This window comes from Nycticebus coucang, chromosome 8, assembly GCF_027406575.1.
Source record: "Nycticebus coucang isolate mNycCou1 chromosome 8, mNycCou1.pri, whole genome shotgun sequence".
Lineage (NCBI taxonomy): Eukaryota > Metazoa > Chordata > Mammalia > Primates > Lorisidae > Nycticebus > Nycticebus coucang.
The window spans coordinates 43,378,736-43,404,624 of NC_069787.1; the positions used below are offsets into that span (position 1 = coordinate 43,378,736).

General features: G+C 46.4%; 1 long non-coding RNA gene across 2 annotated transcripts; it reads right to left on the reverse strand.

Moving 5' to 3' along the window:
- Positions 1-457: 457 nt before the first annotated feature.
- LOC128591704 (uncharacterized) lies at positions 458-25,227 on the reverse strand. Of its 2 annotated transcripts, XR_008381632.1 has the most exons (5): positions 25,127-25,227; positions 24,399-24,519; positions 3,735-3,879; positions 1,709-1,938; positions 458-757 (listed from the first exon to the last, which is right to left on the reverse strand). It is a non-coding gene; the product is annotated as an uncharacterized LOC128591704 (long non-coding RNA). The 2 variants fall into 2 exon arrangements; XR_008381633.1 differs by lacking the exons at positions 24,399-24,519; positions 25,127-25,227 and adding an exon at positions 5,161-5,660 and having other exon boundaries at positions 3,735-3,962.
- Between the last annotated feature and the right edge of the window lie 662 nt (positions 25,228-25,889).

Genomic DNA, 25,889 nt, shown 5'->3' on the forward strand with positions numbered 1-25,889 from the left:
ACCGCTCAAGTCCTTCACACTCATTAACTCATTTAATCTTCACAACACTATTATCTCCAACTCACAGGCAAGGAAATAAGCAGAGAGGCTCACTAACTTGCCCAAGGTCACACAGCCTTCTGGTGGTTGAGCTGGGATTTGACCCAGCCTGCCTGGCTCTAAAGCCCCTATTATTACCCTGCACCAAACTGCCCCAAATCCAATGCATTGGATCATCTGATTCCAAAGCAGGGCCCTGCTTCCCCCACATCTTCCCTTCCAGCCTCCCAGGCTCTACCCTTGAACCCCGCATTAGCTCATGATATCCTTCTCCCCAACCACTCTCAGAGGCTCTTCCTGGGATAGCTCAGCTTTATTGTCACAATCACAGGGTGCATCTGTCTGGCTCACACTGCAGACCTGCCACTAAATATGCAAACTGTCAAGTTAAACTGCCGGATTCTATCAGCGACCAGCACCAAGCATCTCCTTGAGATTTCCTGCTCATCTATGCAAGTGCCGATCTCTCCACAGGTTTCCCTTGGCCAGGGTCTCTCTTACCTTCTAGGCTGACCAAAATGGTGACCAGAAAGAGGAAATCCCCCACCATCCAGACTCCACATGGCTCTGGAGAGATGGCCAGAAGGACCAGCAGTGGGATGAAGTTGGAGAGGCCCAGGTGCTCCATGTTCCACACTTGAGCAGCGTCAGGCCCACACTGATCATGCAGACGACACAAGTTTTGTTGGGGCTCTTCTCAATGTGCACAAAGTTGTCTCTAGGCACAGGACAAAGAAGAAGCTCTCAGTCTTCAGAAAGCAGCCCTAATTCCAGGGAGAGAAATGCAGGGTAGGTCCTCTGCTGAGTGAAGCTTTTCACTAGCTGAGGCCCCAGACACTGCTCCAACTTGAGTTTACCAAGCAGCTTCCCCAGAGGAGGGACCCCAGCAGGTGGATCAAGCTGCACCTTCTTGCTCATCTGCTCAGATGGAGCCTACAGCCCTCAGCTGGGAACTGCCACCATTGTCACCCCCATACTCCAGAAGGGAAAGCGAGCCCCAGGGCGGAACCCGATCCACAGAGAGCTCCCTGACCTCCTTCTACCGGACATGCCAGGACAGCACAGGCTGTGCCTGGCTATGTAACTACAACAAGCAACACAGCCCTGCCATTTCCTCCACTGTAGGGTAGGAGCATGGCGCCCAGCCCATAGGCCTGCAGTGAGTAGGAGTGAAGTCAGCAGAGGGGAAGCACCTGGGAGGGCACCTGTCACACAGCATGTACTCAGTGCGGGAGCTCAGACTGGCTGCTTTCCTCACCGCCAATGGCCTTCTGACCCTAAGCCCTGCCAGGTCTCTCGGGGGCTATCCTACCACCAGAGGGGAGAGACTGCTATGGGGCATGGAGAGACCTGCCCCTGCCTCAGGCTGGCAGGGGCCAATATCGCAAATATGGAGCTCTACACATGCCTCCTCACCAGCCCCTCAGTTGTAGGCCCTGGGGACTAGGAAACATTCCCCCAAATGACAAGTATGCAACCATGCTTGGGAAGTGACCTGCTCTGCCCAGAAAGGGCAGAGCTGCGGCTAGCAGCAGGCCAACTCCAAACCTCAGCTCTTCTCATAAGCAATGCCTCTGACACCTGGTCCAAGGGAAACCCAGGTGAGAAGGGTCACTGACACCGGGCACAATCTACTGGCACTTGGGGAGCATTCCAACCTGACACCTACTTCCCCCTGGGACCATGCTGATGTGTCTTCTCTGAGTTAGGCTCCAGCTCCCTGTGGCAATGGTGCTTCCCCTCTGTGGCCCTGCACCGTATGGTGTGGCCGGCCCCTTCTCTTGGAAACCAAGGCGATGACCATCTTCCTCTGATGGCACCAGTCTCTCTGTGCTGCCTCTATCAATTAGCTCCAGACAGGTAGGCTTTGCAGGAGAAATGAGCAACATCCACAAGGACCTGTTAGAGGCAAAGTGGAGGACCAAGTTATGAGCATAGGAGATGTCTCCAGAGTCACTTTGGAAGTGTACAGTGAAGATCACAGTCACCCCCAAAAGCAGGGCTGCCACGGCATCCTTGCTCTGTGTATGTAACCAGCTCCATAAAGAAGAAAATATTAAAAACAATTTTCTTGTAGTTCGCTTATGTTTCCAGTTCCCCGGCCAGTAAGATTTACTGACCAGAACTTTGGAACTTTCTGCAGCACTGATGTATTCCTTTTTGAGTTTCTTTTCCAGGAATGGCAGAACGTTCTTGAAGCTACAAGATAAATACAGGTGGCAGCAATGGTTATTAATTGCCTTCCAAGTTTCCATACTCCCCTCCTCTTCCTTAAGGAAGAAACCCCATTTTTTTAGGGTAGTAAATTGTCCAGGGAAAGCAATTCCAGATTCTCTTGCCTTTGGTGTGGCTAATGGGCAAAATTTTGATCAGTGAGATGTAGATAGAAATTGTTCTAAATATCTGAAAAGGCTAATTAAAAAAACTAGGTCACCTTCAGGTGACCTCTTTCCCCTTTAGCATATGAGGAATGCAAATATGACAGCTGGAGCTCCGGCAACTATTTTGGACCCTGAGACACCCTAAAGGATGTAAGCTACATAATAGCATGACAACGTAGAAAAACAGAAGCCTGGAACCCTTATGAATATAGAGCAATGAAACTAACCCTATGTGAAACCTTATGTGATAGAGAAATAAACTTCTCTGCTGGTTAAGGCCCTGACATTTTGCTATAAGTGCAAAACAGAAAAAGAAAAGAGATACATGTCTTTTTATAAAATTTGTTCACTCAGAAAGCCACAATGCTAAGGGACACATCTACCTTTTCTTCACGCTTAAATCCCAGATTGCAAGAGTGAGCTCAAGTTTGGGGTCTGCTACCTCAGCCAAGCAGCCAGGAAGGAGCCTGAAGATCCTCCTCCCTAGATTCCTGCTGAAAAGCTCCATCTTTCTGCAGGTGTGGCCGGGTTTTCCCAAGAATACATGCTGTCCTTGTTGAGATTTCTATCACCTCCACTCTAGCCTCAGCCCTACTCTAGTATTGTGCACAGGAAGGAGAACTTGACCTCCTCCTGTTAAACTGGTGGCCCATCACCCATTCATAGTTTTCTTTGTTTGTGGCAAGCAGAGACAAAATATGTTACTTCTTTGCATATTTTCAGGCCTACCTTTCCCCCGCCTTGAGTGTCATATCATGGGACAAAGGTTGCTGTGTGTTTTCTGCTTTGGGGCATCTTTTGGCTCAGAGCAGAGATGGGCACGGGGATGGGGGGAATCTCACAGACACCTGCAGCATAACTGGATGGCTGGGCAGGAGGAGCAGGGTGGGTCTCTGCTCACAGCAGACACCTGCAAGGGGCTGTTGAGTTTGCTCTGGGGGTCTTAAGTGGACCAGTTTGTTCTGAAAGGGACTGGAGTGAACCAGAGGTGCCCCTCTGACCTGACCCTGGTTGGAAACATTTCCAAGCCTTTGGAGCTCACATTACTGCCTTGGTCAGCGCTCTGCCAAATCTACCAAGCACCATCCCAAGTGAACACATGGATATCAGCACCCACTGTCCCCTGTGGGGAAGGCTCTGCTTCTCTGCATCAGTTCCTGCTTCCAGCCAGAAAGTCACAGGTAAAAGGAGGCATGCCAAAAGCTGTTCTAAACAATTGGGGTTTTCTTACAAATTCATCAAAGCAAATGAATAATTTTGCACCAGGGAAGGAGTGGGCAGGGTGGGTAGGGGAGAGGCAGAGTCCTGGCTCACCTTGAAGGGCAGGTAGGCAGCGATGGTGATCCCAGCACTCAGACGGACATGGCTGTGTTGTAGCCCACCAGGAGTTTACGATAGCCCTTGGCCTCAGTTCTCACCCTGAAGTTGCTGCAGTGCTTAGAGCCCAGTGGCAGCCTCCCTGCACCGAGGGGAGAACCACATGGTCATCGTGAACTTGCCCATGGTGAACAAGGCATGACGGGCTGAGGGTCCCTCTTCATCCTAGGATTGATAAGCCGTCTGAAGTTTTTTTTTGTAGAGACAGAGTCTCACTATACTGCCCTCGGGTAGAGTGCCGTGGCGTCACACGGCTCACAGCAACCTCTAACTCTTGGGCTTACGGGATTCTCTTGCCTCAGCCTCCCAAGCAGCTGGGACTACAGGCGCCTGCCACAACACCCGGCTATTTTTTTTTTTTTTTTTTTTGTTGCAGTTTGGCCGGGGCTGGGTTTGAACCCGCCACCCTCGGCATATGGGGCCGGTGCCCTACTCACTGAGCCACAGGCGCCGCCCCGTCTGAAGTTTTTACTTAAAATTTTTTAAGTAAAATTCACTTGAATACATAATTTATAATAACTTTCCCTCACATATTGAACATATCCGGAACCCAGATCAATTTTAGTGTTATAAACAGGAGTTAATATAAGCACCCCCAAAATCTCCTGCAGCCTCATCCAATGTCCACCCCATACCTGAAGAAAACCCCTACTCTTACTTCTACCAGCACAAGTAATTTTCTTTGATATGTAATTTATATGCAGGGAATCACTGTGCATAAACTCTTATATATCTGGCTTCCTCAGGACATATAAGATTCCTCATTTGTCACTTATTGCACACCCTCATCCATATTTCTGTATATTATTCCATTGCATGGATATAGACCAACAGACTGACTCATGCTATTATGCACAATTCCATTCCTTCCAGTTTGGGGCTACGATCCACAGTACTACTAAGAACATCTGGGCACCTCCCTTTTTGAAGGCACACTTAGGCATTTCTGTTAGGTGTGACCCCAAAAGTGAGACTCCTAGGCCATGGGGCATGTGTTGTAAAGGCCAATTATCTTTCTCAAAGTGGATCCATCAATTGGAAGTTCTAACAGTTGCCCTACATCCCTACCTTTATTTTCCATTAATTTTTTAATTAAAATTATAACACCTTACTTAAACATAACAAAATAATCCCACCTTTGCACCTTTCATGTGTATAGTGCAGTGGCAGGTAGCACATTCACACTGTGGTGCAACTGTCACCACCATTTACCTACACAACTCATAAAACTCCAACTCAGTACCCAACAAACAGTAAGTCCCTACTTCCCACCCCTTTTCCTCATAACCACCCTTCTACATCCTGACTCCATGAACTGGATGACTCTGGGTACATCACATTAATGCAATTAGATAGTATTTACCTTTTGTGACTGGTTAGCAAAGTGTCCCCCTAAGGTTCGTCCAGGTGGTGGTATACATCAGAATCTCCTTCCATTTTATGCTTGAAAATGTACATACAGACCACATCTGGTTTATCCACACATCACTGATGAACACTTGTGTTGCTTCCACTTTTTGGCTATTATGAACAATGCTATGAATGTGGGTGGACTAATATCTCTTTGAGATTATGGTTTCACATGGTTACCCTGTTTCACTCTTTGAGGAACCACCATACTGTTTTCAAGAGTAGAGACACCATTATACATTCCCTCCACCAGTGTACAAAGGTTCCAGTTTCTCCAAATCTTCACCAACACTTATTGTTTTGTTGTTTGGATAGTAGCCATCCTAAGGAGTGTAACATGGTTTTTGATTGTGGTTTTGCTTTTCAGTACTCTAATCATTAGTGCTCTTGAGCATCTTTTCATGAGTGTGTGTTGGCCATTTGTATATCACCTGTGGAGAAATATCTATTCAAGTCCTTTGGCCATTGCTTAATTAGACTGTTTTATTGTTGTAAACATTGGAGTTCTCTAAATATCCTAGATGTGAGCCCATTATCAGGTATATGATGTGCAGGTATTTTCTCCCATTCCATAGGTTGCCTTTGACCCTGCTGTGTCCATTGGTACACAGAGATTTTAGATTTTGATGTGGTCGAGTTTATCTATTTTTAATTTGTAGAGTGTGCTTTTAGTGTTATAGCAAAAAAAAATCAATGCCAAATTCACTGTCCTGAAGCTTCCTCCTATGGTTTCTTCTAGTTTTATAGTTTCAGCCCTTAAGTCTTCAATACATTGTGAGTTTTGTGTATGGTCTCATGTTACAATCCAACTTCATTCTCCTGCATGTAGATATCCAGTTGTCCCAAAACCATTTGTTGAAGAGACTGTCCTTTCCCCACTGCATGCTCATGGCACCCTTGTAAAATCACTTAACCATCCAGGAGCAGGTTTATTTCTGGGCTCAGGGTTCTCTTCCATTGCTAAGTCTGTTCATGGCAGTGCCACCCTGTTTTGAACACAGGGGCTTCTAATGAGTTTGAAAACAGAAGTATAAGAACTCCAAGTTTGCACTTCAAGATTGTTTTATTAGGGGTCCCTTGAAAGTCTATATACCTGAACCTTTGCTAAATTTGCTTTAGTTCTTAGAGTTCTTTTGCGGTATATGAGATCACATCATTTGCAACTGGTAACTTACACCCTTTTCAATTTGAGTGCCTTTATTTCTTTCCTTGCCTAATTGCTCTTTCAGTTATTGGTGTCACCAGATTACATGGGTATTTATTGTGTGTCTCAAAACATCAACTAATAACAGCCTTTTCTGATACATTAGTCTCTTAAATCATGTACAAAACAAAAATAGTACTAGATGTTGTAAAAGTCCATGTTTACCTTTACCAGACATCTTTATTTCTTAATCAAGGTTTGAGTTCCTATCTAGTGTCCTTTCTTTTCAACCAGAAGGACTCCTTTGGTTGTAGGGTAGGACTAGTGGTACTCAGTTTTTGCTTATCCGGCAATAGCTTGATTTCTTCCTCAGTTTTGAAGCACAATTTGTTGGATATGTTGGATATTGGACTCCTGGTTGACAGGCCTTTTTTTTTCTTTGTTTCCTAACAACTTTGAATATTTCAACCCACTGACTTCGGGCCTCCAAAGTTTTTGATGACAAATCTTATGTCAATTGTGTGGGAAAATCAGCTCTCTAGATGTATCGCACACAACAGAACACTTCTGTATAGTATCATGATGGAGCTATTTGTAGCATCATTCTGATACAAATCAGAATTTAAAGAAAAAGAAATTGGACATTTCACGTAAAGATGTGATGAGGTCTTTAAAAGGCTAAAGGTATTACAAATTTTCAAACTATAAGTGAAAAGGCTATTTCACTACAAGTGAAATATTGTATAGTTTTAAATTTCTTTTTTTTTTTTTTTGAGGGGGCAGCATGGGGACCATTTTGGCCCTCTAGTTTTAAATTTCTAATAAACTAAATATTAATCTCTGTAACCCATGTAAACTAGTAGCATCTTCTTCTCTTTAAAGAGGAAAATGTTTTTGTACCCATAAAAAAAAAAAAAAATTAAAAGCCACTGTGTATTTATCCACATCCCTGATTGGTCTATTTCTTGCTCTGACCTCATGTTAAAAAAAAAAAAAAAAAAAAAACATTGAGGTTAAAACCTATATAAAGCCCCTGTCTGGGCCTTGCTTGGTCTTTGGTCCTTGTAGCCCAAAAAAAAAGCCATTGAGTTTAAAACCTATATAATGTCCCTGTCTATGCCTTGCTCAGTCTTTGGTCCTTATAGCCCAAAAAAAAAAAGCCACTAAGGTTAAAACCTATATAATGTCCATGTCTGGGCCTTGCTCAGTCTTTGGACCTTGTAGCCCCCCCCAAAAAAGCCATTGAGGTTAAAACCTATATAAAGCCCCTGTCTGGGCCTTGCTCAGTATTTGGTCCTTATAGCCCCCCCAAAAAAGCCATTGACGTTAAAACCTACATAAAGTCCATGTCTGGGCTTTGCTTGGTATTTGGTCTGTGTAGCCCCCCAAAAAAGCCATGGATGTTAAAACCTACATAAAGTCCATGTCTGGGCTTTGCTCGGTCTTTAGTCTGTGTAGCCCCAAAAAATCTATTGAGGTTAAAACCTACATAAGGCCGCTGTATGGGGCTTTGGTCCTTGTAGCCCAACAAGCTGCTTTTGGTGGTTTTGGACTTTGACCTTAGCTAGACCGATACCACACCTGAAATTCCCAGTCCCAGTTGTGCCCCTGAGCCTAGCCTCGTGTCCTACTCCCTCCCCCAGTACAAGGAGACTTAGGGGAGGGCAAGGAGGAGACAACGAGCTCAAGGAAGGCCTAGAAAAGGCCACTCCTGCCTGACTGGACAGGCAGAGGAGCATGTGATTCCTTTATCGTGGTTATCACAGTTAGTAGTGTTAGCATAGTGTAGATAGTGTTCTTCGTGTAGTCTTATTTTGTTAGATTTCACATAGTATTTTTATCCTTGTTACTTTTACAAGTAGTATTAGCCTAGTTAGTGCCCCAGTTAGTTAGCTTCGTTACTGTTTTCAGTGTAGTGAGTATAGTTGTGGTTGATTAGCTATTTAGTATAGTTTTCCTAGTGTAGTGGTAGAGTAGTTAGACTCCCCGTGATGCCTGGTGTGGCCTCCATGTCTATTGGCAAGGATGTCCTCCAAGACTATGAACTGTTAGAGATCATTGGCCAAGGCAGCTTCACCAGGCTGATGCTGGCTTGGCACCTTCGAACAGAAACTGAGGTAGCAGTCAAGATACTATCCAAACACAGCACTTCTGGCCTCATGTCTGTCTCTTCAGACAGTGAGATAGTGAAGAGCCTGGACCATCCAAAAATCATCCAGCTGCTGGATGTTATAGAGGGTAAGGAAAATTTATACCTAGTCATGGAGTATGCAGGTGGCAGAGACCTTGCTCAGAGAATACTGAGACTTGGCCAGATGGAGGAGAGGGAGGCCCAAGCCATATTCCTCCAGATAGTAAAAGCTGTCCAGTACCTTCATAAAGAGGGCATAGTTCACGGGGATCTGAAGCTCCACAACATTTTATTAGATGCACAAAACAATGTGAAAGTAGCCAACTTTGGCCTCGCCACAACCTTCACTGAAGGTAAGAGGTTAAACACATTTTGTGGGACCCTCTATTATTTGGTTCCAGAAATCTTCCTAACACCAAGGATACCCAGGACCTGAGACAGACATCGGAAGCCTTGGGGTTATCCTACATACAATGACGTCTGGGACTCTACCATTTCATAGACAGATCATGAACCAACTACAAAGCAAGGTCATAAATGACACCTATGCAGCACCACTTTTCTATTCCAAAAAACTGAAAACCTTTATCAAAAAGATCCTGACCCCTCACCCCTGACCCCAGGGAGAGGCCCAACCTTTCCCAGATAATGGAAGACCCATTAGTGGATAAACTCTGGGCAAAACAGCATGAGGCCACACACGCCAGAGAAGACCGACACCACACCAGAAATTCCCAGTCCCGGTTGTGCCCCTGAGCCAGGCTCCGTGTCCTCCCCACTCCCTCAGCACCAGGAGCCTTAGGGGAGGCCCAGGAGGAGACACCGAGCTCAAGGGAGTCCCAGAAAAGGCCACTCCCTCCTGGCTGGACAGGCAGAGGATAAGACCTCCACTGAAGAAACTCCTCACTCCACAAAGCTGGGTCCTATTTTGCTGTTTTGCATCCTCCCTGAACAGCTGGGGGTGTGCACACCCTGGTTTAGGCAACAGGAGCAACTTAGTACTTGGAGTTCATCAGAAACACTCAGTGGAAAGGAGCTTTCATGGAACTACCGAGGTCACCCCAATAACAGAACAGGAGGCTCTGGCCATGTACAGGGCAGAGATACAAACACCGTGCATGCCCTCACCATACTGATGTTACCTGGTTAACATCTTCAGAAGGACCAAGAGGAACTTTAGGTCCTGCTGGCCTGTGTTGACTATTCCAAGTAAGATAACAAAGTCCTATAAATCAGACTGTGTTGCAAATCAGAGAGGGACTTGATTGTGGTCCCCAAAAAGGCCACTCATGCCTGGCTGGACAGGCAGAGGAGCATGTGATTCCTTTATCATAGTTCTCACAGTTAGTAGTGTTAGCATAGTGTAGATAGTATTCTTAGTGTAGTCTTATTTTGTTAGCAGACTTCACATAGTATTTTTATCCTTACTTTTACAAGTAGTAGTAGCCTAGTTAGTGCCCCAGTTAGTTAGTTAGTTAGTGTTTTCAGTGTAGTGAGTATAGTTGTCGTTGATTAGCTATTTAGTGTAGTTTTCCTAGTGTAGTGGTAGAGTAGTTAGACTCCCAGTGATGCCTGCTGTGGCCTCCATGTCTATTGGCAAGGATGTCCTCCAAGACTGAACTGCTAGAGATCATTGGCCAGGGCAGCTTCACCAGGCTGATGCTGGCTCGGCACCTTCGAACAGAAACTGAGGTAGCAGTCAAGATAGTATCCAAACACAGCACTTCTGGCCTCATGTCTTTCTCTTCAGACAGTGAGATAATGAAGAGCCTGGACCATCCAAAAATCATCCAGCTGCTGGATGTTATAGAGGGTAAGGAAAATTTATACCTAGTCATGGAGTATGCAGGTGGCAGAGATCTTGCTCAGAGAATACTGAGACTTGGCCAGATGGAGGAGAGGGAGGCCCAAGCCATATTCCTCCAGATAGTAAAAGCTGTCCAGTACCTTCATAAAGAGGGCATAGTTCACGGGGATCTGAAGCTCCACAACATTTTACTGGATGCACAGAACAATGTGAAAGTAGCCAACTTTAGCCTCGCCACAACCTTCACCAAAGGTAAGAGGTTAAACACATTTTGTGGGACACTCTATTATTTGGCTCCAGAAATCTTCCTGCGGCAGACATCTGGAGCCTTGGGGTTATCGTACATACAATGATGTCTAAGACTGTACCATTTCATAGACAGATCTTGAACCAACTACAAAGCAAGGTCATAAATGCCACCTATGTAGCACCACTTTTCTGTTCCAAAAAACTGAAAACCTTTATCAAAAAGATCCTGACCCCTGACCCCAGGGAGAGGCCCACCCTTTCCCAGATAATGGAATACCCGTGGATGAAGTCTGGGCAAAACAGCATGAGGCCACACATGCCAGAGAAGACCGACACCACACCAGAAATTCTCAGTCTCAGTTGTCTGAGTTGCCTGGCCCCGTGTCCTCCCCTCTCCCCCAGCACCAGGAGCCCAGGGGAGGGACAGGAGGAGACACCGAGCTCAAGAAAGTCCAAGACAAGACCACTCCCTCTTGGCTGGACAGGCAGAGGAGAAGACGTCCACTGAAGAAGCTCCTCACTCCATAAAGTTGGGTCCTATTTTGCTGTTTTGCACCTTCCCTGAACAGCTGGGGCTGCACACACCCTGGTTTAGGCAGCAGGAGCAACTTAGTACTTGGAGTTCATCAGAAACACTCAGTGGAAATGAGCTTTCATGGAACTACCAAGGTCAACCCAATAACAACACAGGAGGATCTGAGCCATGTACAGGGCAGAGATACAAACACCGTGCATGCCTTCACCATACTGATGTTACCTGGTTAACATCTTCTGAAGGACCAAGAGAGACTTTAGGTCCTGCTGGCCTGTGTTGACTATCCCAAGTAAGATAACAAAGTCATATAAATCAGACTGTGTTGCAAGTCAGAGAGTGATTTGACTGTGGTACCGAAAAAGGCCACTCCTGCCTGGCTGGACAGGCAGAGGAGCATGTGATTCCTTTATCGTAGTTCTCACAGTTAGTAGTGTTAGCATAGTGTAGATAGTATTCTCAGTGTACTCTTATTTTGTTAGCAGAGTTCACATAGCATTTTTATCCTTGTTACTTTTACAAGCAGTATTACCCTAGTTAGTGCCCCAGTTAGTTAGCTTTCTAGTGTTTTTAGTGTAGAGAGTATAGTTGTTGTTGATTACCTATTTAGTGTAGTTTGCCTAGTGCAGTGGTAGAGTAGTTAGACTCCCCGTGATGCCTGGTGTGGCCTCCATGTCTATTGGCAAGGAGGTCCTCCAAGACTATGAACTGTTAGAGATCATTGGCCAGGGCAGCTTCACCAGGCTGATGCTGTCTCGGCACCTTCGAACAAAAGTGGAGGAACCAAGCACAGTAATTCTGGCCTCATGTCTTTCTCTTCAGACAGTGAGATAATGAAGAGCCTGGACCATCCAAAAATCATCCAGCTGCTGGATGTTATAGAGGGTAAGGAAAATTTATACCTAGTCATGGAGTATGCAGGTGGCAGAGACCTTGCTCAGAGAATACTGAGACTTGGCCAGATGGAGGAGAGGGAGGCCCAAGCCATATTCCTCCAGATAGTAAAAGCTGTCCAGTACCTTCATAAAGAGGGCATAGTTCACGGGGATCTGAAGCTCCACAACATTTTATTAGATGCACAAAACAATGTGAAAGTAGCCAACTTTGGCCTCGCCACAACCTTCACTGAAGGTAAGAGGTTAAACACATTTTGTGTGACCCTCTATTATTTGGTTCCAGAAATCTTCCTAACACCAAGGATACCCAGGACCTGAGACAGACATCGGAAGCCTTGGGGTTATCCTACATACAATGACGTCTGGGACTGTACCATTTCATAGACAGATCATGAACCAACTACAAAGCAAGGTCATAAATGCCACCTATGCAGCACCACTTTTCTATTCCAAAAAACTGAAAACCTTTATCAAAAAGATCCTGACCCCTCACCCCTGACCCCAGGGAGAGGCCCACCCTTTCCCAGATAATGGAAGACCCATGAGTGGATAAACTCTGGGCAAAACAGCATGAGGCCACACACGCCAGAGAAGACCGACACCACACCGGAAATTCCCAGTCCCAGTTGTGCCCCTGAGCCAGGCTCCGTGTCCTCCCCACTCCCTCAGCACCAGGAGCCTTAGGGGAGGCCCAGGAGGAGACACCGAGCTCAATGGAGTCCCAGAAAAGGCCACTCCCTCCTGGCTGGACAGGCAGAGGATAAGACCTCCACTGAAGAAACTCCTCACTCCACAAAGCTGGGTCCTATTTTGCTGTTTTGCATCCTCCCTGAACAGCTGGGGGTGTGCACACCCTGGTTTAGGCAACAGGAGCAACTTAGTACTTGGAGTTCATCAGAAACACTCAGTGGAAAGGAGCTTTCATGGAACTACCGGGGTCACCCCAATAACACAACAGGAGGCTCTGGCCATGTACAGGGCAGAGATAGAAACACCGTGCATGCCCTCACCATACTGATGTTACCTGGTTAACATCTTCAGAAGGACCAAGAGGGACTTTAGGTCCTGCTGGCCTGTGTTGACTATTCCAAGTAAGATAACAAAGTCCTATAAATCAGACTGTGTTGCAAATCAGAGAGGGACTTGATTGTGGTCCCCAAAAAGGCCACTCATGCCTGGCTGGACAGGCAGAGGAGCATGTGATTCCTTTATCGCAGTTCTCACAGTTAGTACTGTTAGCATAGTGTAGATAGTATTCTTAGTGTATTCTTATTTTGTTAGCAGACTTCACATAGTATTTTTATCCTTACTTTTACAAGTAGTAGTAGCCTAGTTAGTGCCCCAGTTAGTTAGTTTGTTAGTGTTTTCAGTGTAGTGAGTATAGTTGTCGTTGATTAGCTATTTAGTGTAGTTTTCCTAGTGTAGTGGTAGAGTAGTTACACTCCCCGTGATGCCTGGTGTGTGCCTCTATTGGCAAGGAGGTCCTCCAAGACTATGAACTGTTAGAGATCATTGGCCAGGGCAGCTTCACCAGGCTGATGCTGGCTCGGCACCTTCGAACAAAGGTGGAGGAACCAAATACAGCAATTCTGGCCTCATGTCTGTCTCTTCAGACAGTGAGATAATGAAGAGCCTGGACCATCCAAAAATCATCCAGCTGCTGGATGTTATAGAGGGTAAGGAAAATTTATACCTAGTCATGGAGTATGCAGGTGGCAGAGATCTTGCTCAGAGAACACTGAGACTTGGCCAGATGGAGGAGAGGGAGGCCCAAGCCATATTCCTCCAGATAGTAAAAGCTGTCCAGTACCTTCATAAAGAGGGCATAGTTCACGGGGATCTGAAGCTCCACAACATTTTACTGGATGCACAGAACAATGTGAAAGTAGCCAACTTTGGCCTCGCCACAACCTTCACCAAAGGTAAGAGGTTAAACACATTTTGTGGGACACTCTATTATTTGGCTCCAGAAATCTTCCTGCGGCAGACATCTGGAGCCTTGGGGTTATCGTACATACAATGATGTCTAAGACTGTACCATTTCATAGACAGATCTTGAACCAACTACAAAGGAAGGTCATAAATGCCACCTATGTAGCACCACTTTTCTGTTCCAAAAAACTGAAAACCTTTATCAAAAAGATCCTGACCCCTGACCCCAGGGAGAGGCCCACCCTTTCCCAGATAATGGAATACCCGTGGATGAAGTCTGGGCAAAACAGCATGAGGCCACACATGCCAGAGAAGACCGACACCACACCAGAAATTCTCAGTCTCAGTTGTCTGAGTTGCCTGGCCCCGTGTCCTCCCCTCTCCCCCAGCACCAGGAGCCCAGGGGAGGGCCAGGAGGAGACACCGAGCTCAAGAAAGTCCAAGACAAGACCACTCCCTCTTGGCTGGACAGGCAGAGGAGAAGACGTCCACTGAAGAAGCTCCTCACTCCATAAAGTTGGGTCCTATTTTGCTGTTTTGCACCTTCCCTGAACAGCTGGGGCTGCACACACCCTGGTTTAGGCAGCAGGAGCAACTTAGTACTTGGAGTTCATCAGAAACACTCAGTGGAAATGAGCTTTCATGGAACTACCAAGGTCACCCCAATAACAGCACAGGAGGCTCTGGGCCATGTACAGGGCAGAGATACAAACACCGTGCATGCCTTCACCATACTGATGTTACCTGGTTAACATCTTCTGAAGGACCAAGAGGGACTTTAGGTCCTGCTGGCCTGTGTTGACTATCCCAAGTAAGATAACAAAGTCATATAAATCAGACTGTGTTGCAAGTCAGAGAGTGATTTGACTGTGGTACCCAAAAAGGCCACTCCTGCCTGGCTGGACAGGCAGAGGAGCATGTGATTCCTTTATCGTAGTTCTCACAGTTAGTAGTGTTAGCATAGTGTAGATAGTATTCTTAGTGTAGTCTTATTTTGTTAGCAGAGTTCACATAGCATTTTTATCCTTGTTACTTTTACAAGCAGTATTAGCCTAGTTAGTGCCCCAGTTAGTTAGCTTTCTAGTGTTTTTAGTGTAGAGAGTATAGTTGTTGTGGATTACCTACTTAGTGTAGTTTGCCTAGTGCAGTGGTAGAGTAGTTAGACTCCCCGTGATGCCTGGTGTGGCCTCCATGTCTATTGGCAAGGAGGTCCTCCAAGACTATGAACTGTTAGAGATCATTGGCCAGGGCAGCTTCACCAAGCTGATGCTGGCTCGGCACCTTCGAACAAAGGTGGAGGAACCAAGCACAGTAATTCTGGCCTCATGTCTTTCTCTTCAGACAGTGAGATAATGAAGAGCCTGGACCATCCAAAAATCATCCAGCTGCTGGATGTTATAGAGGGTAAGGAAAATTTATACCTAGTCATGGAGTATGCAGGTGGCAGAGACCTTGCTCAGAGAATACTGAGACTTGGCCAGATGGAGGAGAGGGAGGCCCAAGCCATATTCCTCCAGATAGTAAAAGCTGTCCAGTACCTTCATAAAGAGGGCATAGTTCACGGGGATCTGAAGCTCCACAACATTTTACTGGATGCACAGAACAATGTGAAAGTAGCCAACTTTGGCCTCGCCACAACCTTCACCAAAGGTAAGAGGTTAAACACATTTTGTGGGACACTCTATTATTTGGCTCCAGAAATCTTCCTGCGGCAGACATCTGGAGCCTTGGGGTTATCGTACATACAATGATGTCTAAGACTGTACCATTTCATAGACAGATCTTGAACCAACTACAAAGCAAGGTCATAAATGCCACCTATGTAGCACCACTTTTCTGTTCCAAAAAACTGAAAACCTTTATCAAAAAGATCCTGACCCCTGACCCCAGGGAGAGGCCCACCCTTTCCCAGATAATGGAATACCCGTGGATGAAGTCTGGGCAAAACAGCATGAGGCCACACATGCCAGAGAAGACCGACACCACACCAGAAATTCTCAGTCTCAGTTGTCTGAGTTGCCTGGCCCCGTGTCCTCCCCTCTCCCCCAGCACCAGGAGCCCAGGGGAGGGCCAGGAGGAGACACCGAGCTCAAGAAAGTCCAAGACAAGACCACTCCCTCTTGGCTGGACAGGCAGAGGAGAAGACGTCCACTGAAGAAGCTCCTCACTCCATAAAGTTGGGTCCTATTTTGCTGTTTTGCACCTTCCCTGAACAGCTGGGGCTGCACACACCCTGGTTTAGGCAGCAGGAGCAACTTAGTACTTGGAGTTCATCAGAAACACTCAGTGGAAATGAGCTTTCATGGAACTACCAAGGTCACCCCAATAACAGCACAGGAGGCTCTGGGCCATGTACAGGGCAGAGATACAAACACCGTGCATGCCTTCACCATACTGATGTTACCTGGTTAACATCTTCTGAAGGACCAAGAGGGACTTTAGGTCCTGCTGGCCTGTGTTGACTATCCCAAGTAAGATAACAAAGTCATATAAATCAGACTGTGTTGCAAGTCAGAGAGTGATTTGACTGTGGTACCGAAAAAGGCCACTCCTGCCTGGCTGGACAGGCAGAGGAGCATGTGATTCCTTTATCGTAGTTCTCACAGTTAGTAGTGTTAGCATAGTGTAGATAGTATTCTTAGTGTAGTCTTATTTTGTTAGCAGAGTTCACATAGCATTTTTATCCTTGTTACTTTTACAAGCAGTTATTAGCCTAGTTAGTGCCCCAGTTAGTTAGCTTTCTAGTGTTTTTAGTGTAGAGAGTATAGTTGTTGTTGATTACCTACTTAGTGTAGTTTGCCTAGTGTAGTGGTAGAGTAGTTAGACTCCCCGTGATGCCTGGTGTGGCCTCCATGTCTATTGGCAAGGAGGTCCTCCAAGACTATGAACTGTTAGAGATCATTGGCCAGGGCAGCTTCACCAGGCTGATGCTGGCTCGGCACCTTCGAACAAAGGTGGAGGAACCAAGCACAGTAATTCTGGCCTCATGTCTTTCTCTTCAGACAGTGAGATAATGAAGAGCCTGGACCATCCAAAAATCATCCAGCTGCTGGATGTTATAGAGGGTAAGGAAAATTTATACCTAGTCATGGAGTATGCAGGTGGCAGAGACCTTGCTCAGAGAATACTGAGACTTGGCCAGATGGAGGAGAGGGAGGCCCAAGCCATATTCCTCCAGATAGTAAAAGCTGTCCAGTACCTTCATAAAGAGGGCATAGTTCACGGGGATCTGAAGCTCCACAACATTTTACTGGATGCACAGAACAATGTGAAAGTAGCCAACTTTGGCCTCGCCACAACCTTCACCAAAGGTAAGAGGTTAAACACATTTTGTGGGACACTCTATTATTTGGCTCCAGAAATCTTCCTGCGGCAGACATCTGGAGCCTTGGGGTTATCGTACATACAATGATGTCTAAGACTGTACCATTTCATAGACAGATCTTGAACCAACTACAAAGCAAGGTCATAAATGCCACCTATGTAGCACCACTTTTCTGTTCCAAAAAACTGAAAACCTTTATCAAAAAGATCCTGACCCCTGACCCCAGGGAGAGGCCCACCCTTTCCCAGATAATGGAATACCCGTGGATGAAGTCTGGGCAAAACAGCATGAGGCCACACATGCCAGAGAAGACCGACACCACACCAGAAATTCTCAGTCTCAGTTGTCTGAGTTGCCTGGCCCCGTGTCCTCCCCTCTCCCCCAGCACCAGGAGCCCAGGGGAGGGCCAGGAGGAGACACCGAGCTCAAGAAAGTCCAAGACAAGACCACTCCCTCTTGGCTGGACAGGCAGAGGAGAAGACGTCCACTGAAGAAGCTCCTCACTCCATAAAGTTGGGTCCTATTTTGCTGTTTTGCACCTTCCCTGAACAGCTGGGGCTGCACACACCCTGGTTTAGGCAGCAGGAGCAACTTAGTACTTGGAGTTCATCAGAAACACTCAGTGGAAATGAGCTTTCATGGAACTACCAAGGTCACCCCAATAACAGCACAGGAGGCTCTGGGCCATGTACAGGGCAGAGATACAAACACCGTGCATGCCTTCACCATACTGATGTTACCTGGTTAACATCTTCTGAAGGACAAAGAGGGACTTTAGGTCCTGCTGGCCTGTGTTGACTATCCCAAGTAAGATAACAAAGTCATATAAATCAGACTGTGTTGCAAGTCAGAGAGTGATTTGACTGTGGTACCCAAAAAGGCCACTCCTGCCTGGCTGGACAGGCAGAGGAGCATGTGATTCCTTTATCGTAGTTCTCACAGTTAGTAGTGTTAGCATAGTGTAGATAGTATTCTTAGTGCAGTCTTATTTTGTTAGCAGAGTTCACATAGCATTTTTATCCTTGTTACTTTTACAAGCAGTATTAGCCTAGTTAGTGCCCCAGTTAGTTAGCTTTCTAGTGTTTTTAGTGTAGAGAGTATAGTTGTTGTTGATTACCTATTTAGTGTAGTTTGCCTAGTGCAGTGGTAGAGTAGTTAGACTCCCCGTGATGCCTGGTGTGGCCTCCATGTCTATTGGCAAGGAGGTCCTCCAAGACTATGAACTGTTAGAGATCATTGGCCAGGGCAGCTTCACCAGGCTGATGCTGGCTCGGCACCTTCGAACAAAGGTGGAGGAACCAAATGCAGTAATTCTGGCCTCATGTCTGTCTCTTCAGACAGTGAGATAATGAAGAGCCTGGACCATCCAAAAATCATCCAGCTGCTGGATGTTATAGAGGGTAAGGAAAATTTATACCTAGTCATGGAGTATGCAGGTGGCAGAGACCTTGCTCAGAGAATACTGAGACTTGGCCAGATGGAGGAGAGGGAGGCCCAAGCCATATTCCTCCAGATAGTAAAAGCTGTCCAGTACCTTCATAAAGAGGTCATAGTTCACGGGGATCTGAAGCTCCACAACATTTTATTAGATGCACAAAACAATGTGAAAGTAGCCAACTTTGGCCTCGCCACAACCTTCACTGAAGGTAAGAGGTTAAACACATTTTGTGGGACCCTCTATTATTTGGTTCCAGAAATCTTCCTAACACCAAGGATACCCAGGACCTGAGACAGACATCGGAAGCCTTGGGGTTATCCTACATACAATGACGTCTGGGACTGTACCATTTCATAGACAGATCATGAACCAACTACAAAGCAAGGTCATAAATGCCACCTATGCAGCACCACTTTTCTATTCCAAAAAACTGAAAACCTTTATCAAAAAGATCCTGACCCCTCACCCCTGACCCCAGGGAGAGGCCCACCCTTTCCCAGATAATGGAAGACCCATCAGTGGATAAACTCTGGGCAAAACAGCATGAGGCCACACACGCCAGAGAAGACCGACACCACACCAGAAATTCCCAGTCCCAGTTGTGCCCCTGAGCCAGGCTCCGTGTCCTCCCCACTCCCTCAGCACCAGGAGCCTTAGGGGAGGCCCAGGAGGAGACACCGAACTCAAGGGAGTCCCAGAAAAGGGCACTCCCTCCTGGCTGGACAGGCAGAGGATAAGACCTCCACTGAAGAAACTCCTCACTCCACAAAGCTGGGTCCTATTTTGCTGTTTTGCATCCTCCCTGAACAGCTGGGGGTGTGCACACCCTGGTTTAGGCAACAGGAGCAACTTAGTACTTGGAGTTCATCAGAAACACTCAGTGGAAAGGAGCTTTCATGGAACTACCGAGGTCACCCCAATAACAGAACAGGAGGCTCTGGCCATGTACAGGGCAGAGATACAAACACCGTGCATGCCCTCACCATACTGATGTTACCTGGTTAACATCTTCAGAAGGACCAAGAGGGACTTTAGGTCCTGCTGGCCTGTGTTGACTATTCCAAGTAAGATAACAAAGTCCTATAAATCAGACTGTGTTGCAAATCAGCGAGGGACTTGATTGTGGTCCCCAAAAAGGCCACTCATGCCTGGCTGGACAGGCAGAGGAGCATGTGATTCCTTTATCGTAGTTCTCACAGTTAGTAGTGTTAGCATAGTGTAGATAGTATTCTTAGTGTAGTCTTATTTTGTTAGCAGACTTCACATAGTATTTTTATCCTTGTTACTTTTACAAGTAGTAGTAGCCTAGTTAGTGCCCCAGTTAGTTAGTTTGTTAGTGTTTTCAGTGTAGTGAGTATAGTTGTCGTTGATTAGCTATTTAGTGTAGTTTTCCTAGTGTAGTGGTAGAGTAGTTAGACTCCCCGTGATGCCTGGTGTGTGCCTCTATTGGCAAGGAGGTCCTCCAAGACTATGAACTGTTAGAGATCATTGGCCAGGGCAGCTTCACCAGGCTGATGCTGGCTCGGCACCTTCGAACAAAGGTGGAGGAACCAAATACAGTAATTCTGGCCTCATGTCTGTCTCTTCAGACAGTGAGATAATGAAGAGCCTGGACCATCCAAAAATCATCCAGCTGCTGGATGTTATAGAGGGTAAGGAAAATTTATACCTAGTCATGGAGTATGCAGGTGGCAGAGACCTTGCTCAGAGAATACTGAGACTTGGCCAGATGGAGGAGAGGGAGGCCCAAGCCATATTCCTCCAGATAGTAAAAGCTGTCCAGTACCTTCATAAAGAGGGCATAGTTCACGGGGATCTGAAGCTCCACAACATTTTATTAGATGCACAAAACAATGTGAAAGTAGCCAACTTTGGCCTCGCCACAACCTTCACTGAAGGTAAGAGGTTAAACACATTTTGTGGGACCCTCTATTATTTGGTTCCAGAAATCTTCCTAACACCAAGGATACCCAGGACCTGAGACAGACATCAGAAGCCTTGGGGTTATCCTACATACAATGACGTCTGGGACTGTACCATTTCATAGACAGATCATGAACCAACTACAAAGCAAGGTCATAAATGCCACCTATGCAGCACCACTTTTCTATTCCAAAAAACTGAAAACCTTTATCAAAAAGATCCTGACCCCTCACCCCTGACCCCAGGGAGAGGCCCACCCTTTCCCAGATAATGGAAGACCCATTAGTGGATAAACTCTGGGCAAAACAGCATGAGGCCACACACGCCAGAGAAGACCGACACCACACCAGAAATTCCCAGTCCCAGTTGTGCCCCTGAGCCAGGCTCCGTGTCCTCCCCACTCCCTCAGCACCAGGAGCCTTAGGGGAGGCCCAGGAGGAGACACCGAGCTCAAGGGAGTCCCAGAAAAGGCCACTCCCTCCTGGCTGGACAGGCAGAGGATAAGACCTCCACTGAAGAAACTCCTCACTCCACAAAGCTGGGTCCTATTTTGCTGTTTTGCATCCTCCCTGAGCAGCTGGGGGTGTGCACACCCTGGTTTAGGCAACAGGAGCAACTTAGTACTTGGAGTTCATCAGAAACACTCAGTGGAAAGGAGCTTTCATGGAACTACCGAGGTCACCCCGATAACAGCACAGGAGGCTCTGGGCCATGTACAGGGCAGAGATACAAACACCGTGCATACCCTTACCATACTGATGTTACCTGGTTAACATCTTCAGAAGGACCAAGAGGGACTTTAGGTCCTGCTGGCCTGTGTTGACTATCCCAAGTAAGATAACAAAGTCTTATAAATCAGACTCTGTTCAAGTCAGAGAGTGACTTGACTATGGTCCCCAAAAAGGCCACTCCTTCCTGGCTGCACAGGCAGAGGAGCATGTGATTCCTTTATCGTTGTTATGACAGTAGTGTTAGCATAGTGTACATACTATTCTTAGTGTAGTCTTATTTTGTTAGCAGAGTTCACATAGTATTTTTATCCTTGTTACTTTTACAAGTAGTATTAACCTAGTTAGTGGCCCAGTTAGTTAGCTTTGTTACTGTTTTTAGTGAGTGAGTATAGCTGTTGTTGATTAGCTATTTAGTGTACTTTTCCTAGTGTAGTGGTAGAGTAGTTAGACTCCCCGTGATGCCTGCTGTGGCCTCCATGTCTATTGGCAAGGAGGTCCTCCAAGACTATGAACTGTTAGAGATCATTGGCCAGGGCAGCTTTACCAGGCTGATGCTGGCTCGGCACCTTCGAACAGAAACTGAGGTAGCAGTCAAGATACTATCCAAACACAGCACTTCTGGCCTCATGTCTGTCTCTTCAGACAGTGAGATAATGAAGAGCCTGGACCATCCAAAAATCATCAAGCTGTAGGATGTTATAGAGGGTAAGGAAAATTTATACCTAGTAATGGAGTATGCAGGTGGCAGAGACCTTGCTCAGAGAATACTGAGACTTGGCCAGATGGAGGAGAGGGAGGCCCAAGCCATATTCCTCCAGATATTAAAAGTTGTCCAGTACCTTCATAAAGAGGGCATAGTTCATGGGGATCTGAAGCTCCACAACATTTTACTGGATGCACAGAACAATGTGAAAGTAGCCAACTTTGGCATCGCCACAACCTTCACCGAAGGTAAGAGGTTAAACACATGTTGTCGGACCCTCTATTATTTGGCTCCAGAAATCTTCCTAACACCAAGGATACCCATGATCTGAAGCAGACATCTGGAGCCTTGGGGTTATCCTACATACAATGACGTCTGGGACTGTCCCATTTCATAGACAGATCTTTAACCAACTACAAAGCAAGGTCATAAATGCCACCTATGCAGCACCACTTTTCTGTTCCAAAAATCTGAAAATCTTTATCAAAAAGATCCTGACCCCTCACCCCTGAGCCCAGGGAGAGGCCCACCCTTTCCCAGATAATGGAAGACCCATGGATGAAGTCTGGGCAAAACAGCATGAGGCCACACACGCCAGAGAAGACCGACACCACACCAGGAATTCCCAGTCCCAGTTGTGCCCCTGAGCCAGGCCCCGTGTCCTCCCCACTCCCTCAGCACCAGGAGCCTTAGGGGAGGCCCAGGAGGAGACAACGAGCTCAAGAAAGTCCCATAAAAGGCCACTTCCTCCTGGCTGGACAGGCAGAGGAGAAGACCTCCACTGAAGAAACTCCTCACTCCATAAAACTGGGTCATATTTTGCTGTTTTGCATCCTCCCTGAATAGCTGGGGCTGTGCACACCCTCGTTTAGGCAACAGGAGCAACTTAGTACTTGGAGTTCATCAGAAACACTCAGTGGAAAGGAGCTTTCATGGAACTACCGAGGTCACCCCAATAACAGCACAGGAGGCTCTGGCCATGTACAGGGCAGAGATACAAACACCGTCCATGCCTTCACCATACGGACATTACCTGGTTAACATCTTCAGAAGGAAAAAGAGGGACTTTAGGTCCTTCTGGCATGGGTTGACTATCCCAAGTAGGATAACAAAGTCCTATAAATCAGACTGCGTTGCAAGTCAGAGAGTGACTTGACTGTGGTTCAAAAAGTGCCTTACAGGCCCCTTGTCCTGCTGTGGTCTCTGACTGAATAGTGTAGTACTTGAACTTTCACTCTGTGATCTTTTCTCCTTTTTATGGTGTGGGCCCGAAAGTGCCCCTTTAAGAGGCCTGAGCAAGGTGTGGGACTTCAGCCAGTCGGAGATGAAGGGCTAATTCTGGGCCAGCCAGATTTCCTGGCGGTCAGAGGCAGGATGGATCCTGAGAGACCACAGCCTAGAGGAATGGAGGGTGGTGAGAATGGAAGCTTTCATAAAACAAGTTCCAGCTTCCCAGGGCCCTGGTATTTCCATAGTAGGCATGGATCTGTGGTTTCAGACACCCATGAAGGAGCTGCCTCAAGGGATCCTAAGAAACCTAAGGAATGTCCAGGAAGGCCCCAGCCCTGGTGCATGGACGGGCCACATGGAAGACATAGTCTTTAACTTACAATAGCCCTGACCACTATAATAGTGAGGGAGATGACTCTCCTGCACCACAAAAGTGCAGGACCAGGGAAAGCAAATACGGGGTGGGGACAGGGTGGGAATCTTGTGGGTCTCCTTTGTCCCCTGGAGTGGAATTTGTGTCTCACAGACCAATTAGTGGTCAGCCAGTGCTGCCATCCTTAAATTCACCGCTGGCTCTCAACCCTAAGGGACAAGTCCCAGTTTCTCACTCAGCTTTCAAGTCCCTGTGTGTTCCATCCTTCTGCTTATTTTTCGCCCTCCCGGGTCCACCCTTCCCGCTACACACACTGAATTGTCCAGTTTGCCACAGATGCCATCACACCTGCCTCTGTACCTATGATTTCCTGTCTGGGCAGCCCACATGCCAGCTACCTGGCCAAGGGCCACTGGGCTCCCGGAGATGGATCTGTCACAGATGTCCACACTATGAAGACATTGCTGCCCAGCTGGGAAGATGAGACAGGGACCTAACTAGCTACAGCACAGCTACCTGTTCACAGGTACAAAGAACAGACATGTGGCCCATGCCCACCTGTTGCTGAGGGATCAGGGCAGCTTCTGAAGGTGGGTCTGGGGGTACTCTGCCTGGGTGTGACCACAGAAGATGTCCAGGAGGCATTCCAGGAAGAAGGAAGCCTGGATGACAATGACATCCTGGGCAGAGGTGGCAATAAGACTACGGGTTAGATGGGCCCATCATTGCTGCGACAATCCCGCAGGGGTACATTATGCTTTAGGCCTGCACACTTACCCATTCCTCCTCTCGGCTCCAATGACTGGACATTCTACTGACGAGCCCTTCTCTCCGCTGGTGCTTCAGGCCTGGGCTGGCTGCACCAGTGGCTGCCTTTTATGTCCCTCATTAGTCCAAGCTCAGGTTCATGGAGAATAAAAGGTTGCAATTAGCTTTGTTAATTTATTAGGTAACCTGGCTTCCTGGAACTCGTGAATGCAAATCCCTACATAAATTCCCCTTCTGAGGCAATCTGTGGGGACACTTGAAGGGTCACCACCTGAGTAAATTCCAAGGATTGATGTCAAAAGGAAGAGATTATGGAATGCTGGCATCAGCAAATATATCAGAGGCATCAGACCTCAAGTGTTCCCAAGGACAACCAAATAAATATGGTTCCACTCGGCAGAGTGGTGACTGTCTGGTCTGCAAATAAAGTGTGGGCTGAACAGGCTGTAAGAAGGGCATCATCCTCTCTAGAACCTGCTTTGCCTGCCCCTACTCCTGGGAGCCCTGGCTCTGCCATTCAGTCACAACTGTGCCTGGTAAGGAATATTTTCTTCATAAACACTAGTTGTCATTTGTTCTCCTTCCATGTAGGCAAAGACCTAACCAGTTTTTGCCTCTTCCCAGATCTTTCCTAGTGCCTCCCTTTTCTACCCTATCTTGGCCATGTTGGTCAGACATAATGATTTTCTCGTTCCCCTCCAATGTTGTCATGAGAGACAAAGAGGAGTTGTACATACTGATCATAGGGTCTTTACTCCAAGAAAACAGGATAATTCCTTGTTGTGTGGGCACCCAACAATGGAGCATCAAAATACGTGAGGCATAAACTGATAGAGCTGCAAGGAAAGATAAGTGAATATGGCATTAAGTTGGAGATTTCAATAGCATTCCATTAGAAATGTACAGATCTAGCAGGCAGAAAGTCAGTAAGGATATAAATGAGCTCAACAGCACCACAGCTGTAGACTATTACATCCAACAATAGCATTTATACACTCTTCAAGTTAACATGGAACATTTAGCAACACAGACCATATTCTGGACCATTCACCACATCTTAACAAATTTAAAGAATAGAAATCATACAATATCTGCTCTCAATTAATAAAAAATTAAACTGGAAAAATAGCTGGAAAATAACAAAATTAGTGGAGATTAAATCATACAATGCTAAATAATACACAGGTTACAGAATACATATAAAAAAATACAATCCCATAGTAGGGAGTAAAATAGTGGTTACTACAACCTGGGAGGCTGGGAGTATTAACAACAACAAAAACCCTGCAAGTAATTAATACACACATAAATGTATTAATAAGGAGGGAAGGTAGAAAGGCTGGATGGAGAGAGATTGGTCAACCAATTTACAGTTAGGTAAGAAGAATAAATTCTGGTATTGTTATTGGCTATAGTTAACAATATGGTATTGGATCTTTCAGAAAACTTGAAGATAGGATTTTGAATGCCATTACCACAAGGAAATAAGTATATATGCAA